The sequence below is a fragment of the Diadema setosum genome, chromosome 7, assembly GCF_964275005.1.
Source record: "Diadema setosum chromosome 7, eeDiaSeto1, whole genome shotgun sequence".
NCBI classification, from domain to species: domain Eukaryota; kingdom Metazoa; phylum Echinodermata; class Echinoidea; order Diadematoida; family Diadematidae; genus Diadema; species Diadema setosum.
In genome coordinates, this window is record NC_092691.1 from 9,825,465 (window position 1) to 9,831,464 (window position 6,000).

Genomic DNA, 6,000 nt, shown 5'->3' on the forward strand with positions numbered 1-6,000 from the left:
GCGTGTTGCCCCAAACTAATATTCCATAATTAAGATGAGGCAATATTAACGACGAATATAACATAAGTAATGATTTTTGTGGAATATATAATTTCAATCTATTTACAATACCTATATTACGTGAAATTATATTGCAAACATTATCAACATGTGATTTCCAGGAAAGTTTGTCATCCACAATGACGCCCAAAAAATTTGATATGTGAGACTCTTTGTAGATGAGAGTCATCTAATACTATTTTGTACTTAAACTATCAACAGTATTACTAAAAAGCATATATTTCGTTTTTTGAGCATTAAGTGATAGCCTATTGGCCCTGACCCAGTTTGTCACTTTTTTCAATTCAATGTTAATTTTATAAACGAGAAAATCAATATCATTATGGGCAAAAAATACATTAGTGTCATCTGCAAAATGAATAAAAGAGAGGTCATCGGATACGCGATAAAAATCATTGATATAAATAATGAACAATAACGGCCCTGAAAGACTTCCCTGTGGGACGCCACATTTAACTTCTCTGACAACGGAATCATTGTTTTTAATTGTAACAAATTGTTTTCTATCAACTAAATAACTCTTGAACCACTCCAAGGCCTTCCCATGTATTCCATGATGCGATAACTTATAAAGTAAAATATCATGATTGATAGTGTCGAAGGCCTTGGGGAAGTCCAAGAAAATACTAACTAAATGAGAATGGTTATCGATTGCGTGAACAACTCTTATCAACAAAATGAAAAAAAGAGCAGGCGTAGTACCATGTTTCTCACGAAAACCAAACTGAGAATTCGTAAAAACGTCATGTACCTTCAAAAAATTGATCACTCTCTTGTAAATAAGTTTTTCTAAGACCTCAGACAATGACGATAATAATGAAATTGGGCGATAACTGCTGACTTCAAACTTATCGCCTGTCTTAAAGGGACATTCCAGACGATTTTCATAATTTTTACATCATGTGGTACATCAATCGACAACTCCATGTATAGATTTGTGGAATTTATTGTGTTTCTTGAGCAGAGAAACAATAGCTTGAAAAACCTTAAACAAATTACACTGAACAAGGGTGATGACATAGGAGGTTCACATATTTAAGAAATGTAGCAGTGTAATTCCATTACAATATCACTTGCTTGCGAGCTCACCTGTGTATAATCTATGGATGCCTTCTTCTTTTGTTCTGCTTCCTTGAGCCCCAACTCATGCATTCTTATGGTGACTCTGCCATGTCATCATCCTTGTTCATTACAATTTGTTCTAAATTTTGAAAATATTCTTATTCTTCATCCCAATTATCACAAATTCTGAAACTCTGTCCTCAGTATAACTAGTCTATAGTTGTTCAAATGTAAAAATCTGAAAATCATCCGGAGATCTCCTTTAAATATTGGGATTACTTTAGCTAATTTCATTTTATCAGGGAACACACCATTAAAAATTGACATATTAAATATATGAGCAAGTGGATCAGCAATCGAGGAAATAACACCCTTAAGTACAAAATTATCTATCTCATCATAACCAGAACTTCGTTTATTTTCGAAAGAGGAAACTATATCAATAATTTCAAATCTGTTAGTTGGCATAAAAAATATGGAATCAGAATTACGCTGACCTAAAAATTCAGTTAAATGAACCTCTGTTGCAGGAATGTTTTGAGCATAATTTTCGCCTATTTTTGAAAAATAAGAATTAAAAAATTTACAATATGAATAATGACATTATACAAATCTACAATGAAATCTACAATGAAATCTACAATGAAATCTACAATGAAATCATTCATAAGAATAACACAACCAACCCTCCCCCTCCCAACCAAAACAAGTCTACATCTTTCCTAAATATCATATCCTATCAATATCTTTCATACAATATTTACAATTATCCTTCTTCAAATCAAATCCTCATCCCACCAACCCCCGATTCACCAAAACCTAAACTACACCCACATCCACACAAACACACACACACACACACACACACACACAAACAAACAAACACAGACACACAAACGCACACACTTAATATGAAGAAAGTATCCCACAATGATCATTATTAGGTTCAATGAGCAAGAATTACCTGGTAGGTCATTACAATTAGCGTTGCAACTCGTTTATTTAGAGATAAGTTTGATCTTAAGAAAAGAAATAGACATGCCTCTTAATAAGAGAATCATTTCTTTGTTACCTTCACCACACAAACACGAGTCGAAGTTTGACAATGGCTGTCACATAATTGATACCAGAAGATTGTAATATCGATCTGTCGATTATATAGTTTGCATACGGCATTATGTCAAAAAATGAGAGCTTTATGAAACACACATAAAAAGGAATTCCAAGAGACATCAGTACAATGTCTAATACTAGTACGAGATTGTCGCAGACTAGTGAATTCCACGCGCATGTCATTATTCATCTACAAAAAGACACGCGTTTACCCTACAGGTCAAAATAGAGGGGAATCCAATTTTATTTGCTGGGCTACGCTTGACTAACCAGTGGAACTTTGTAGCATTCATCTCAGGTTGTTTTTTCAACCTGGGCATATAGGGCACATTTGGGTGGCTGGCGAGTTCACTTGCGTCATTCCAACCATGATAGAAGGAATAAGGAACTTGTTCACTTTGGGGTTGTGAGAATATTCTACCACCTGTTAATACAGTTTCAAACAACAGTGAGTATTTAAGGGGTATGTGTTATGAATCTTTCTCGTTTGAAGGGTTTATGCTTACATATAATATATATTAGTAGTCAAAATTAATAGTCATTGATATGACCGAAGAAGTGAATATTTTATGTATTGTCATTAATCGTCGGGCAGGACAAGTTCAATTTTGCTTTGATTCAAAATTTGTGTGTTTATTTTACAGAGACCTGAAGTTATGGATGAATTACTCCGCAGCTCGGGCCGGTTGACCTTCAATCAGCACAAAGTGAGCTTCGGGCATAAAAACAAAATGAGCTTTGGGCACAAACACCAGGCCAAGGTGAGAGACATGAATAGATATCTATAAATATTTCTCGGTAGTCCTACATGATAAGCGATTTTCCATATACATGATAAAATTATGTACAATTTGAAGCAAACTAGATTCATATAGATCAGGGCCCCGTCTTATAAAGACTTGTGATTGATTCAAATCAATCGCAACTTTGCGATTGAATGCAAATCCATCTTATAAACAAGTTATGGTTGAAATTAAGACGGAGAACTACAATCAATCAATCACAGGTTGCGATTGATTGCAGCTTTCAAGAAATTTGTGATTGATTGATTTCTATCACAAGTTTTATAAGACACTGCCCAGCACAGTAATATTATGTTCTTTTCACTTACGAAGATAAGTTGACGATCCATGTAAGCAAAACGCAAGAAAGTGGAAATCTATGTGCCTCATTTTGACGCATAAGGTTCCGCAACCATAAGATAGGCGTCTTAACCTGATGCTGCGAATAATTATATTAGGTATCATCTCTGATGACGAGTGTCATCAAAAAAATTCAGGTCAAATTATAGTCAACACCATAGTGAGTGGTCATTTATTGGTATTTGTATACATGTCTGACCATCACTTACATGACTTAATTCATTTCAGACATGACACTATACTCTGCATACACGAATGCCAGTTCTGTGTTTCTTGTAATTTAAAATCGCATATATATATATAAGTAGCAGTATGGGCCAGAGACAGGGTGAGGATTAACCCCAAAATCCCAGAAGATAAAAAAGGAAAATAAAAAAGAAGCAGTTTGATGCACTAACACACACACAAACGAACGCTCGAAACTGATTATTATACATTATAGAGTAGAATTTAGGTCGTACTTCATTCGTATTTTGTATTTTCCTATATTTATACAATGTACTCCCGATATAACGAACACAGTTACAAAGAAATTCCGGTTACAACGAAGTAAAAATTCGGGCCACAAAGTTATCCACCCTGTGCTTTTTTATTGTTTATCTGTTCGTTTAAACAGACATTTCGATATAGCCAAGAAAACTGCCGGTCCCGAGGACTTCGTTATAGTTATATAACGGGAGTCCACTGTATTTTGTACTCCAGAATTATGTTTTGCACCCCTGGAAGTCTTTCTCTGTTCCCTGAAGTAATTCAGATTCTTATCGCCATATAGATTGAAAAGAGAGAGTGATTTTAATAGAGGAAGATGACAAAGCTGGCCGATTTCTTTTAGGTTGTGATTGTGAAAGATTCGACAGACCCGGGAGCTCTAAAGACCTTCATGCGGCGAAAGTGGGGGCTGAAAAGGCCGTGTCTGCTGATGCGTGTCACTGGCGGTGCGGTGGACTTTCCCTTTCTGGATTACATGAAGGATTCGTTTAAGAAGGGACTCATCAAAACATCTCTCAGTACCAGTAAGTCAACATGGAGCCACGTAAAAGATATGGAGTTTTGAAGTCTTTTGCTCCAGTTTCATTTATAAAGACTATTCTGATATTATTCTGTTTTAGATTGCAAATGAATTGCTATTCTGTTCGTTGAAACAGAGTGAAATTATTCATTCTATAGATTTTTTGAATGCATAATAACTTTCTGACCCTTCAACATTTTAGTACATTGTTTAAAAATGTCTATCCAGTATACTACCAAACCGCTGTTATTTCAACTTTGAAAAATCAGCTCACAGGTATCCCCTTCAGTCTTTTCATCGAGCAAAATTAGATGCAAAGCATACGTATGAAAAATTCGAAAGGGACATACACAACTATTCCTGTGTTAAGTACCGTGTGACTTATTCTGCCTCTTATACTGCTACCTCTACCATCAAATGTTGCTGATAAATAACAGTTGCTATACTCATCAAGGACGTCACAGACACTATAATATGTATTTACTGTTACTAACAGCTGTAAACGACTTCGTCAATTACTGCTGAAACCATACCGTCACAGTCTACTATTGTAATACAGTACAATATATAGATACCAGGGGCGGATCCAGGAATTCTGTAAAGGGGGGGGGGGGACCGCAACTAATATTTCTGGTGCCACTTCCGGGTTTCATTTCATTTTTCATTTCATTTTTTTTTTTTAACTAAAAAAAAGGGGGGGCGTGCGCCGGTTGAGCCCCCTCTGGATCCGCCACTGGATACCTCTATATGGGATAAATGTAACAACTCGTAACAATCATAACAACGTTACTGTTCGTACTCCATTATCGTGCTGATAGCGCTGCTTCTTTTTACAGCTCCAACAGCTATCCGAAGGGTTTATGGAGACAGTAATTCGTTTCTAAACATTCATTTCTGCATGTGCCTATTGCAGATGCATGGATTATTTCTGGCGGCTTGCACGCTGGAGTGATGAAATACGTTGGCGAGGCGGTACGAGACTACGGGACCGACACTCCTCGAAATGTGGTGGCTATCGGCATATCTACGCTGCGTAATCTGGCCCATCATAAAGAACTGAAAGAGCACATAGAGGTTAGCAAAACCATTAACGACTATTAGTTTTGTACAGGTCTGCTTTATTACTGTCGTTTGCAACACAGAAGGATATCGGATTATTCGAGACATGATCCTTTGCCATGCGAGCATTTACAACAAATTCAAACTCAATTAATCTCACTTTTCATATCACCTCACAGCGATCACCTCACCCATATGGTCAAGCAGTACGGTAGTGACATTTGTTGGCAATGGTTGGTACTGGATATATTTCCAAAACAATCAATATGAATACTTTGACAATAATGATACATCAGCATTGTATCCAATAAATTGTGTTTATGGAGCATTATGCTGTGCTTACTATTAATCACAATCTCTATGTCCCCAAGACTATATCAGGCATAGTCACAATCTCAAACTGACAATATCATGTCATATATACCTTGCAACACCAAAGTTCATTCTTGATGCCATAATCTGACATTGCATCAACGTCATGCGTGAAGGTGTTCCAAATACGGTGTTTTCGTCTCACCTCCCTGGTTTTGCAAACAACACACAAGAAAAGGAAGA

General features: G+C 36.3%; 1 pseudogene; it reads left to right on the forward strand.

Annotated features, from left to right (window-relative positions):
* The window catches only part of LOC140230706 (transient receptor potential cation channel subfamily M member 5-like), a 155,073-nt pseudogene extending 149,586 nt beyond the window's left edge, over nt 1-5,487 (forward strand).
* Nucleotides 5,488-6,000: the final 513 nt, after the last annotated feature.